The sequence below is a fragment of the Acomys minous genome (assembly GCF_964271855.1).
Source record: "Acomys minous genome assembly, chromosome: 8".
NCBI classification, from domain to species: Eukaryota; Metazoa; Chordata; class Mammalia; order Rodentia; family Muridae; genus Acomys; species Acomys minous.
Genome location: NC_140489.1, coordinates 6174886 through 6189133, shown reverse-complemented (window position 1 = coordinate 6189133; position 14248 = coordinate 6174886). Strand labels below are relative to the sequence as shown.

Here is a 14248-nt window from a genome sequence, read left to right as displayed (position 1 = left end):
TGAATGCCAACATGAAACATCGATAATATTAGAGATTTGTATTTGTGATGAAAATAATCTCAATTTTGAGATTTTTCAAAGATTGTGAGTGAATAATGAGATTCAACTTATCCATCACTGTGGCAAACCTGCAGTAGAAATCTCAAATGGTGGACGTTAGAGTCTGTAAACAGTGTTTAAAAAACATAGTTAATCAGAGTCCTTGGTGACCTCTCTCTGTATAAGGGTAACAGGTGACAGAATATTCTCAGAGATGGAGAGTGCTCTCATCATACTGCTTGGTCCTCATCCTATCTAAGCAGTGAGGCCACTTCCTACAGCAGTCATCAAGTGAGAGCCCCAATTTCCATGCTGGCCTCCTTATGCTGATGAACTGAAGTCCACAGAAGCACAGCTTGTTCACTGTGCACTTGACTCACACTCGTTTCTATGGCTTCTGTGATGAGACTTCCAAGACTGTGAAAACTGTGTGCTGAATCAACATTGTGGAGCTTCTCATTCAGTGACCTAAGCTCTGCAGTGACACTGGGCACAGCATGACTGGGAGCCTGGGGTCCTTTAGAACACCTGTGACTCGGGATTCCTTCCTCACAGTGCAGAACCTCTCTGAGACTGAATCAAAAAAGCTTAGAGACATCCATCTCTCATCCATCCCCTGCATCAGCCAGCCTTCTAGTGCCCAATGTCCTTTCCTCTCTCTTTCCTTTACCTTCAGGGATGCATGCCTTCCTACAGAAGACACACATTTCCACAGCTTTTCATTCTCTGCATCATTGTTCATCATAAACAAACGTCAGGGAAGGAAGTGAAGGAGGTCAGGAACCTGGATGCTGAAGCTGATGCAGAGGGCAGCAGCATAGAAAGTCATGATTTTCCAAACGTGTGTGCTCTTTACTTAACCACAGAAATGGTTGTGAGACTAATGTGGACTGGACTTCAGTGACACATCCCAGTGACCTTGGTCACTTCAATCTTGATGCTGCACACAATTTCCATATTGGGCTGATGCTATAACTATCATCGTGTTTTTAGGACCATGTAAAAAACCTCTTATAATTTGGCAGCAGATGGTCTCAGAATGTGGGCACATCAGGTGCCTCCATTCTCAACAGATACATAATTTTAACCTTGTCAGGCATCCCAAGGTGTGCAGAGAAAATAAAATAACAATAAAAAATTCTGATTTAGTTGTCACTCAAAGGTCTTAAAACTAGAAACATAATCTTGTAGTGTTCATTTTGCTATAGTGTATATTTTGACATACTTCTTTGACATGACATCACATTGATCTGTCCCCTGTCCTCAAATAGGATACTCTGAAAAGTGACACACAGGGGACTGAGACGTCCATTGGGATATAACAGTGAAGAAAATATTTGTGATGCACACACAGTCTGAGAATCCCTTGGCTGATGAATGAGTTTCGTGGGGACAGATTCAACACAGGGAGATGGGGAGTGTGATGAGGGCCTTTGTCTTGTAAACAACTCAGTCCTATTCCAGTGGCCTCCTTTTTTAAAATGAGGATTTAGGAGCATTTGACTCTTCTCTTTTCTTGCTTTACTTATGCAATTTTCAATCTTGTTTCTCAGTTTTCCAGTCTCCCTTCTCTGCATTATTCTGCAAAGACTTATATATATTTACAAATATACAGCAATAAAAGATCTTTCGAGTTTGGCTCTAAGACAACATTTGTTACCAAAATTTTAGAATCTTTTAAGAAATGTTCTTTCAAAATTGAGACAAAATCAGAGAAATTGTCAGGCTCAGGCACCAGCTGGTCTGGACCAGTCTCCAGTTACCTAGTCAATCACTACTGCAGCTGAGACTAGGAAACTGTCATGGGCCTGAGGTTAAAGCCCCAGATCCCTCTCAGGAACATTTTCCTCTCATAGTTGAATGGACCAGACAGGCAGACGAGGGCAGAGTATGTAGAATCACTTTGTAGGGTCACCCAAGGCTTCTGCCTCATTTTCCAAATCTCTGAAAAAGGGACAAACAGGTGAATACAGAGTTCTCTCTTTCCATTTCTCCAAAGCTCACAGGACAACAATGTGTTGAAGCCACAGCTGTGCCATCACCACAGAGCACACAACTCCATGACAATCTGACATACTTACATCATGTCCAGGAGCATAATGCTTTGACTGAACAATCATCATCCTCTGGCTTCCAGTGCATCTTACTTGTTTTTTGGTGACTCCATTCATGTGAGCCCAGATGCCAATGAGAACAATGCTCTATTCTACTGCTAGGTGCCACACAGGAGTACATCTGTGCTTGAGATGTTGATCCTCACGTCAGCATGAGTCAAAGATTCTTTACACCATGATCAGGGGCAGCATTGCAAACACAATCCTTAGATGCCTGGAGGAAAGAAAAGGGTTCACGTGTTACAAGGAAATTAATTATGTTCTTTAAGTTCAAGAGCACTATAAAAACTAAACGTTAACAAACAAAAAGAGAGGGAGAAAGGACACATTACCTATTGAGTGGGTTAGAAGCTCTTTGTATCTAAGTGTCACTCAGTAAGAATCACTACCTACATTGGCCTCACTTCTCAGTGCAGGAGCCTAATACACTTTTTATTACCAGCCCCACAGCTGGTTAGGGATGTTTCTGTTGTGTATGGTTCGTGTGAGGATGAAGGAGAGACTGAAGGTCATTTGGGATCATGGGTCACTGGCCCTGTCTGATTTCCCTTTTGGTTCTAACGTGAATCTCACACAGTCTCTAGCAGTGGAATCTTACTGAGTCTCTGCCTTGAGCCTTGGCTTCCACAGTCTCAAGGGTCCTTTGCTTCTTCTGGATCTGATCCTGGTCCCCATACAGAATCCCGTCTGCCCTGTGTGATGTTCTGCATTTTTTCAAGTCAGAGTTAGTCCTACATTTAAAATAATCTATGTGTTGTGGAAACTGCTCTATGCTTAAAGTTTTTACCACATAAGAACAAAGACCTGAGTTTGGTGCTTCAGAAGTACAAAAAGAGGTGAGTATGGCAGCCAAGTGGTAATTCCACCTCTATCCCTATTAGACAGTGTGTGTGATCCGTGGGATTAACTAGCCAGCCTGTCTATCCAGATGCTGAGAACCATGCCAAGTGATGAAATTTTTTCAAAATTATAGTGTAGATTGATAGAAGAAGAAATGTCAACATGAGCAGACACACACACAAATACATACACACATACACTCACACACACTCAGACTCACACCACACACACCCAGAAAGAGGGAGAGAGACAGAAAGAGGAAGAGAGAGAGAGAGAGAGAGAGAGAGAGAGAGAGAGAGAGACAGACAGACAGAGAAAGAGAGAGAGACAGACAGACAGACAGACAGAGACAGAAAGAGACAGAGAAAGGCAGAGATACAGAGAGACAAAGAGACAAAGAGCCAGAGCCAGATATAGACATAGAGAGAGACAGAAAAAAACACATTAAATACATATATCACAGTGGAAAACTGAAAATTGAGTAAGCATTTGGACAAGTCAAGGATTACTATGTACTGTCTTTGTAGAGAGAATCCACGTAGACAGGCAGCCCACACACAGAAGAATACAGCCCTCCCTGTCCTTCAGGACTCTGAACAGGCTATAACTCTCTGTCACTCAGAGCTCTGTGTGCTCTCAGCGCCCCCTGCTGATCATCAGCTCCCTGCAGGGAGGTTTGAGTCTGAGTTCTCAGTGTCACTCACTCACTGTGTGTCTGGCACAGTAATATGTGGCTGTGTCCTCAGACCTCAGACTGTTCATGTCCAGGTACAGGGTGTTCTTGGCATTGTCTCTGGAGATGGTGAATCGGCCCTTCACGGCATCGGCATAGTTGATGCTACTACTATCATAACTAATGTAGGCGACCCACTCCAGCCCCTTGCCTGGAGCCTGGCGGACCCAGTTCATATAGTAGCTGCTGAATGTGAATCCAGAGGCTGCACAGGAGAGTTTCATGGACTTTCCAGGCTGTACCAAGCCTCCCCCAGATTCCACCAGCTGCACCTCACAAAGGGCTCCTGCAAACATGGAGAATACTGGTTAGAAAACAGTCATAATGTTTCTCTTTCTGATGCCCACACAACACACAGCATCTCTTCTCCATAAATTACCTTTTAAAATCAAGACAAAGAAAACCAAGCTGATCCCCAAGTCCATGGTGAGTGGTCTGTGCTCAGTGCTGATCACTGAATGGGAGGATCTGGGAATCCAGGGCTGAGCTCCTCTGCCAGAGCTGCAGGGTCAGGGCAGCACTGTTTTTCATGGGCACAGAGAAGCCTCATTTGCATGTCTTCCTGCTGTAGCAGGCTATGTTGTTGGACCTGGACAGGAAGCAGTGCTCAGAGCTGATACAAGACATCAAAGACTGATGACGGTTACAGATATTTACACAGAATGGTTGCTCTGTATGTAACTTTCCATTGTTAGGGATCCATCCTACTTTATATAGTTCTCTGTTGTGCATGTGCACACAACATGCTGTGTGTTTATCCTGCTATGTCTCCCAGTATAAATGTGAAATTAAATAGATCCTCACACAGTTTTGTTTCTATACAAGAGCTCTGTTTTTCCCATATCCTGAACTGGATGTGGTTTCTCTCTGATGTGGTTCTTGGACAGGGTCATGACTTTACAGAAAGTTTCTCAAATTTCTTTTTCTGTTATAAGGACAGTTGAGACTTTTTTGAATTTTACTAATTTCTGAGAGAACACTCTCTTTTTGGCTTAGGAAGTTTGCAAATATGTCATCCTCTGTCACTGCTTGTCTTCCACTCAGTGTTTGCACTGGAGATGTTATTATTTGCCGCACACTGACTTGTTTTGTAACTGAAGTCTCCCCATGATTTCTTCAAATTCTGTCCACCATTGTCATCTTCCATCTTTACATCAGGCAACACATCACTGCCTTTGTCCTAGGCTTGGTGTCGTTTTCTGAAATTTATATAATTAGTATAAGTGTTCCTTTTAGTTGAATTTTAGGCTGATTTTGGTCTTATTTCTCCAGTTGTCTTGTTTCTCTCCTACTCATCCCTTTCTCTCACCACACCTCATCTTTGCTTTCACATTATCATTATTACCCTGTCCTTGCTCACCCTTGCCACTCACTTAAGAAATGTTCCCTTCCTAGCATTCCAATTCCAATTTTAAAACCAACACAAAGAACTCCAAACCCCTAACACACACACACACACACACACACACACAATCTACTTCCTGCATGTGACAGAAACAGGCAGGTTTGTTCTTCCCAATCTTCATTATGTTGTTTGATATAAAGACTTCCAGCTTCATCCATGTTCATCTAAAATGCATATGATTCCGAGGAAGAGTTGGAATAAACATAAGGCTTGTAGCATGTGGGGGAGTGCTGTGAGGTGCTTTCTCCTAGAACACCACAGATAACTAGCCACTGTCATCACACTGCAGGAGTCACACAACTGTGGTCACTGCTTTGCTCTGGTGTCATTTCAAGTCCACACACTCAGTTTTCCTTTGGTGACTAAATGCCATTCTTGGGCCCATGCTGCTTCAGGGTCCAGTTAGGCTCATTTCATTTAGGTTAATTTTCATGTTGTCCAGCCAGGGCTCTCACAGTCCAGGCCTCCAGGGAAGATCAACGACAAAGCCCTTTAGACTCCTGGTGTTGCTTTCACAGTCAGATTCTTCCTGTTCATGAAGGGCCTGACTTTAGTGCCTTATCATGGCACCCGGTTCTACTTCATATAGTAAATCCCTTCCTAAATGACTGTTTCTGTGAGCATTGAGTCCATTTACCTACATCTTGCATCTCCAGCTGTACCAGCCACCTTTTGACCCATAGTTCAGTGAAACAATCAAATAATTCATTAGCACACACTTAAGTGTGTAGCGGCAAAGATTAAGCCTAGAATCAATCACCTTTGAAAGGATCAATATTAGTATATTAACCTTAATATAATTTTATGTTGTAGTCATAATCTTCCTACACCATTAAAATATATTCCCACACATGTTTTTTAGGATTCAAGCATTACACCAAAATTATGGGTGTGAAATCCATACCAGTAAGCAAGGCATGGTAGAGGAAGGAGAAGCAGGGAAGTGATGACTCCCTTGCATCCACATGCTGCCTGAAGCTTGGAAGAGCTGAGCAGTTGAGGTCAGCCTGTGTTTCCAGGTAGAAGGTATGATGAAACAGAGCCTTGGAGCATGTTCCCCACAGTGTGCAACTTCACAGACCTGTGTTGGAGCCCCTGGCACCAGGCTTGTGCTCAGGAGAAAAGCAGCATAGAAAGTGTAACCCAGAGCTGGGGCAGGTAGGTGTGGCTTCAAGCTGGTGCCCATAAGGGACTGGGTACAAGAGAAAGTGCACCATCCTATGTAAAGATGCTGCTGGGTCAACATAGAAAATGCTATATTTTAGGAAATGATTGGAATTTTATATATCCTTTTTAAGAGAGATCAGAACGAAGGTGACATCGATAAGAAAATGAATGAAAAATCTGCGATAAGTTACAAGCAATAGAACAAAAATTAGACAATCCTTATTTAAAAATTATTTTTAGTTTGTTCACTTTACACTGCAATTGTAGCCCCTCCTTCATCACTTCCTGATCCCATCCTCCCACACTGATAATCTCTCCCTCCTACCCTAGTCCTCAGAAAGAGAACTTTCCTCTTCTAAAATCTGACTTCAGCCTATCAAGTCTCATCTGTACCACCTGTATCTTTTTCTCCTGTGGCCTGAAAAGACAAACTTGCCAGGGGGAAGTGATCAACATGAGGGGCCAGATTCCACGTCAGAAACAGTCTCTATTCCCTATATTGTGGGAACCCTAGGAGACTATGCTGTCTGTGTACTGCATCTCTGCAGAGGTCTAGGTCCACATCATATACAGCCCTTGATTGGTGCATCTGTCTCTGTATTGTAATGTGGTTATCCTGTATTATGTGGCTAATAATTATTTATGAGTGAGAATATATTATGCATGTCTTTCTGGGTCTGTGTTACCTCACTCAGGATAATAATTTCTAGTTCCATTCATTTGCCAGAAAATTTCCATATTTCCTTGTTTTTAATAGCTTGGTAGTATTGAATTGGGTAAATGCACTATCCTTTCTTTATCTACTCTACCGTTAAGGTACATGTAGGTTGTTTCCAGATTCTGGCCATTAAAAAAGATGTTTTGAACACAATTGAGCAAATAAATACCTTTGTTGTGGGTGGGGCATCTTTTGGGTATTTGCCCAGGAGTGGTACCGCTGGGTCTTGAGGTAGAATTAGTCCCAATTTTCTGAGAAAGTACCAGAATGATTTCCAAAGTGGTTGTACATATTTGCACTCCCACCAGCAATGGAGGAGTGTTCTGCTGTTCCCACATCCTCACCAGCATGTGCTCTCACTTCAGTGTTTGATCTTAGCCATTCTGACAGGTATAAGATGGAATCTCAGAGTCATTTTGATTTTTGTTTCCCTGATGGCTAGGGATGTTGTACATTCCTTTAAGTGTTTCTTGGCCAATTTATATTCTTCTGTTGAAAATTCTCTGTTTAGTTCTGTACTCCATTTTTAATTGCATTATTTATTTTGGTCATATTTAGTTCTTTGACATCTTTATACATTTTGGATGTTAGTCTTGGTGAGATGCATGGTTTGTGAAGAATTTTTCTCAGTCTGTAAAATGTATGCTTATTTTGTTGACAGTGTCCTTTGCTTTACAGAATCTTTTCATTTTCTTGGGGTCCCATTTATTAATTATTTGTCTTAAAGACTGAACTGTTGGTGTTCTGTTCAGGAAGTTGTCTTCTGTGCCAATAAGCTCAAGCCACTTTTCCATTTTTTCTTCTAACAGGTGGCCAACTTACCAAAAGTACTCTACAAATTCAATGGAATGCTCATCAAAATTCCAACACAATTCATTACAGATCTTGAAAGAACAATTGTCATCTTCTTATTGAAAAACAAACAAACCCTGAATAGCTAAGGCAAACATGTACAACAACAGATCTTCTGGAGGCATCTCCATCCCTGATCTCAAGCTGCACTATGGAGCAACAGTAATATAAACATCACCCTACTGGCCTAGAAACAGTCAGGTGCATGAATGGAATTGAATTGAAGACCCAGAAATAAACCCACACACCTATGTACACTTGATTTTTGACAAAGAAGCCAAAAATCATGGAGCAGAAAAAAGAGAGCATCTTCAATAAATGTTGCTGGTCTAACTGGATGTCTACTTGCAGAAAGAAATGCAAATAGATGGTCATGTCAGTTGTCTTCAGTAGTCAAAAGTGATAGACGATCCATATGCTCTTCAACAGATGAGTAGATGAAAAACTGATCAAGTAGCCATGTGTCACCATGCTCCTTAGCAGGAAAGAGAGAACCATTGACATGACCAATTGCATCGTGCTGCAGAGGAAGTCCGTGTGACAGGACCCACACACGAGATCCTGTTACATAAACTCCTGGGAAATGCAAAATAATCCACAAAGATCTAATGCTGGTGAGTAGTTGCCTCTTTCGGACAGGAGAATACTTTGGGGTGGAGAAGAAGCTCACTCCCATCACTATGGCGATAGCCTGTATGCTATATACACACACTTAAATGTACCTTTTAAAAATGTACAACTGCGTATATTGAAAGTTTGTTGCTTTGAAATAATAACAGTTTCCTGTGAAAAAAAGATAAAAAAGAAATGCAAATAGACCACTCTTTATCATCTTGCACAAAACTAAAGTCCAAAATGGATTTAATATCTCAACATAAAGCCAGAAATACTGGACAATACTTTGAATAATAAAGCATTTTCAGATGAATCTAATCTAAAGTGTAAATAACTGCCTTGTGACAGACTGTATCATGAAAGTTGAAAACCATTGAAAGAAAACCCTAAAATGATTTGTCGTCCTTTCCTCCCCCAGGTGTTATTGGCCACTGGGCCATGATGATAAAGGGAGCAGAATTCATGGATGGCATTTGGACAGCCTTGAGTATGATGGAAAATAATTGTGGAGTCAGCTCTGAGAGGCAGCTCATTTTATTGTTTTAGGGGTAAGGCATATAAGGGTTGTTAGTGTTACAGGCAGGAAGTATTCATTGATCAGAGCACAGTACCTAATTGTCATACTGGCATGGGAAAGGAGCCATAGTCATGATTTAAGTCAGGTAGTGATTGGAGGGTGCTGTGTGCAGTGTTATCCTCCAATAATGGTCAGACTTCTTTTACTAGAGACACTTTCCAGATAAGGTCAGCCAGAGAAGTAATAGCCAGACTGAGAAAGGAGTCTTCTTTTTTGCCAAGCTCTGAGTGTTATCTGAATATGGTGGAGTGAGACCTTAACAACAGGGTATTCTACCAGATATTTCCAGCTATTCTAAGCTGATTAGGAGCAGATGATCCATTTCTACACGGTTATCAAGAATTTGATTGGACACCCATGTAGGCACTAGACTTAAAGAGATTCAAAGAAGTAGGAATGACCTATGGCTTACATTTATCCTAAGTAAAAGAAATAGTTAATTACTGTATCATGAAGAATTACATAATACTCAAAGATTAGACAGTTTTGATGACAGTCATCTTAGAACCTGGCTCTCAACTGCAATGACAAACATCATAGAAAGATGAAGCTTCATATATGGAATAACTAAATAGGACTAGAAGCTTTGATATTGTCAAGGATCAGCTACTAGGTGAAGGTTCGTATTCTGAATTAAGAGTAGAGATTACACCTAATGATGTCACCTTAGAGCAACATCATACACACAAAAGCCCATGTGGTTCATTTCGTAAAGTTTAAAAAGTCAAAGTTAAAATGTTAACACATCAAAAATGTATTCATATTCAGGACTTCAATATGCATTCCCTTGCATTCTAAAGAGGCTGATTCTAGGATTGCATGTTTTATTAAAATGATGGCGCTTTGACATATCATTTGAGTACAAAAAAGTAGAATGTTTCTACAACTGCAGAGAGGAGAAAGGAAAACATTTTATCCAACCTCTCTGGATGTCCTCATTTGCACAGTGCTCTCTTGAGGTTTCCTGATAAAAGCCAACTCAGTATCCTGTTTTATATTGCACTATTAGCTTATAACATTGTCTAAGTATCATGTTTATACATTCTGAAGTGAAAAATAATAGTTTACTGACTTATTCTTCATAGCAAAGTTGGATTCATAATTATAATGTGGATCTATGCTTTACTATTTTCCTTTGTCCCTGTTCATCTAGTAAAATACTTTAGACACATTGAATGTTTATATTTTGCCTGATAATTAGATAAAAAATAAGTTTACACATCACAAGCAACTGAATAGAAACAGTAATAATAATCTGATTTAGACTGGGAAAAGATCATAACAGTTATGAAGCTGCCAGGCACTGTGGATTTCCTTTTTGCATTTTGGTGACTGAATGAGCTCAGAGAGGTTATCTGGAACCACAGAACTGATCCACTGAACTGGAGGGTCTCATGTCCTGTTTACATGAAGTCCGTTCACGGGAAACCTATGCATGATTTGTAAAACTACAATTTATATTTATTTAGTTGAGACATCATACTAAACTGAAATGTTATATCTGAGAGATTTGGGGTAAGTGAATAATAGGAATACATGTGTTATGTTATTCTTGGCACATATTATAAAAGTCACAAGCTATAAGATCACCAACTCTGGTGGTTTCGGGTAAGGTAGTGTGTGCTGGGGTTCTGCCCTCATGTCATTCCTTTATGCATTTTCTTGGTAACTCTAGAAGTAACAACAGAACATGCTCAACAGCAGAAAACTTTAAGGCATCATCTTTTATTTCCTATTTATTTTCTAAAACTAACCTATTATTTTATTAGTATTTTTGATTGAGGTGTGTAGTTGCCAGGATTCTGTGTCACATGACCTGGCTATATTTACTTTCTAATTCCCTAGGACTAATCAGAAGACATAATCAAGAGGAGGATTTCAAGGCCTAGTCACACACCATTACTACTTCTGTCTACTCCAGAGGAAAATACTTGTCTGAGATTACTTGTTTAAAAACTTACAACTCTATGGATATTTAGATGCTATGGTGGGGCACAGTGTAAGAATGTCAAGAGTGTGTCCTATATTTTCTTGGTCACATGGAAATGTTTGAGACTTAGAAATTCTTGTCCTTGGCTCTGGATCTTTTATGGGGTTCTCTGGTTTAAGAGGAAGGAAACAATGGAAATTTCTGTTCCCAGACTTGCTTTGAAAATCACAGTATCACAAGGAAGCTTAAGTCTTTCTATCACAAGTGCTAAGCTACAGAGGCTGAATTACAGAAAACTCAAAACTGTCAAACTTTCTTACAAAAATTCTAATCAACAAGTGCTACAATTTCATTCCCTTTTAAAAATATAAGCATATTCAGTTATATACATACATACATGGATAGTCAGATATATCACATCATATATGGAAAGATAGGATTTTATATATATCAATATGTTATAATTTTAGCCATGTATGTAATTTTTATGTTTCACAAATATGAGTATGTAATTATGTCTAATATATAATTATATAATTCTACACATGCATGATCTATAATTATATATGATTTATATTTCCATACATATGCATATAAAAGGTTACATATATTTGTATTTATATGGAACATAGTAAATTATATAACTTTTAGTCTGATAACAAGAAGTAAATGAATAGCTTAGATCATTTGTGGGTAAATAAATTCTTCTAGTGTGTCAGCAAAACGTAAGTTTGGTAGAATATGACAGTGGAGAATGTCTCTAGAGGATTGCATTGGCTGGGAGAAGAAACTATTGTTCCTAGCATTGAAATATATGTTCCTGCAACATAGCATTGAATTTCCTAAATGAAGTGACCCAGAAAGTCCTTGCTCGACTCAGCGCCCCCTGCTGGTTTGAGCATCAGTGTAGTACATTTTTGTGTTAGCTCACTGTGGAGTTCACTCACTGTGTTTCTAGCACAGTAGTAAGTGGCTGTGTCCTCAGTCTTCAGACTGTTCAGTTTTAAGAAGACTTGACTCTTGGAGGTGTCTCTGCTGATGCTGAGCCGGGATTTGAGAGCTGGATTATACTCTGTGCTCCCACCACTCCATATTACTCCCATCCACTCCAGACCCTTTCCTGGAGGCTGGCGGACCCAGTGTACACCATAGCTGGTTAATGAGAACCCAGAGACAGTGCAGGTGAGAGACAGGGTCTGTGAGGGCTGCACCAGGTCAGGTCCTGACTCCTTTAGCTGCACCTGGGACAGGACACCTAGGGACAAGAACATCACCATCAGTCACACATCCCATAGATGACATCCATGCCTGGGTCCCTCTCCTGAAGCCCTGAAACACTTACAGCTTGGAAAGGTCACCAGGCAGAGGAGCAGCAGCAGGACAGCCATGCTCTGATGGTGGCTCCAGTGAGAAGGACATAGGCTTCTCAGCTAGGCCTGGGCTTTCAGGCTGAGGCTGAGGGCTGCTTTGCATTGGGGGAGGTTCCTGAGAGAATAAAAGGAGGAACCCAGCAAGTACACTACTTTTACCTCCATGAAAATGTAATGCAGTTCTCCTGTTCCCAGTGTTGTCTCAGAATCTTACTGCTTCCTTCTGCTCACCTAAGCCTAGACCTAGAAGCTTTTAGTATCCATAAAATCTAACACAGGCCTAAAATGTTTTCACCATCTGAGACCAGCTTTTTAGAAACTTACTCTCACCTGTTCTTCCTGAACACTGGGCTGCCTGGTTCAAGTCACTTGGTCTGGCTCAAAGTCTTCTCCCAGCTGATGTACTTAATCTAGCTTCTCTCTTGGCCTGGAATTGCTCTGATTGGCCTCAAACTAAGTCAGCAATCTGCTCTAAATCTGGCTCCTTCTCATTTTCTGGCTCATTCAGTATTTACCTGAGTTCTTTCTCTGCAACACACCTCTATAATACTGTCCTGGCAAAACTGCCTACTACTCTGAAAAACTGCCTCTTAAGTAGCCTCCCTTTCCACTCTCTTCTCTTTAAAGTTGGGGGTATTTTATTCTGTCAAATCTTCTCTGATTCATCAGCTTCTTTGCCACTCAATTATACATCACTTTCAAATATGGGTGCTTCATTCTACAAGCTAACTTTACCTTTGTGTGGGATTAAAGACATGTACCACCACCATGCCTGGATATAAGCTTTTCTTTACCTGATACTTGCTCTATACCAGCCTGGCCTTGATCTCTGAACTGTTTGCCTCTGTCTCCTGGATTAAATGGGTGTTTCTATTCCAGATGGATCACACAGACCAATAAGGACTTTGAATGTGAACTTTTTTTCAGAACAGCCATGTTCTGAATTAAAAATTCTTCTACAGTTACAAGTGTCTGAGATTTGCCCTGTGTTTTCTAGAGCAACTGGTAACAAAACATCAGGAATACTTATGCTTCTGTCAATATTTCCACTTCCATATAAACAGAAATTGTATGATTCATACTGTGCAGAACCTTAACTGGGTCCATATTTCTGCTGTGCAGGCAGAAGAGGGTAGCACATCCTCAGTGCATGCGTATGTCTCTGTCAATTCCAGCAGAAGCTGAGGATGAAATTTAGTCAGATGATGCACAATGGCTCTTAGTCATGTGAAAGCCAGATTAAGGAACTACTTAAATTTTTAGTGTCAATGATGTAAATCATCCTGTTATCACTCACCTAGGAATTCCCACTTGTGAGGATGTAATTCACAAACATTTAGTATGAGTGATTATAAATGTTTGTCTGAGAGGAGACCCAAAGGACTGAATTTCCTGTTATATCAATACTCACCTGACCACCTGGGGACACATTACTTGGAGATGAAGTCCTTATTCACATTTGTTTGTGTATGTCTCCATCTGTCTGCCTGTTTGTCTGTGTGTACTGTTTCATTTCTCCTTGTCTCTACAGTTTGAAATGCATTACAAATCCAGGTTCCTAAATAAGATTATTGCATTCCTGAGGGATGGGAATGTCAGATGTTCACAAAACCTCATAAAAAGAAGTAACAAGTGGGAGGGATCCAAGATGGTGGCACTTAAATCACACCTTGTTTAAGTAGCAGGACAGCAATGACCGTTCATCCACCCAAAGACTTAGCTGAGGTCCAGAAAACACCAGCACCTGTAACCCACTGGTGAGAGATCTCCAAATTGTGCAGAGCAAAGTTGAGTCTTGTCTCTAGCTACACATAAGACTCACAGAAAAGACTCAGGTCCTCATGGTCCGAAGGCTGGCACCACACATCTAGCTGGAGGGCAGCCACTG

The 14248-nt window shown here is 40.7% G+C and overlaps 2 gene segments (V, D, J or C); both read right to left on the bottom strand.

Annotated features, from left to right (window-relative positions):
• Window positions 1-14248, bottom strand: part of LOC311603962 (Ig gamma-1 chain C region secreted form-like) — a 615341-nt gene that overhangs the window by 545746 nt on the left and 55347 nt on the right.
• On the bottom strand, window positions 3690-4157 carry LOC311603392 (immunoglobulin heavy variable 3-48-like). The segment is given in 2 exons: window positions 4106-4157; window positions 3690-4012 (listed from the first exon to the last, which is right to left on the bottom strand).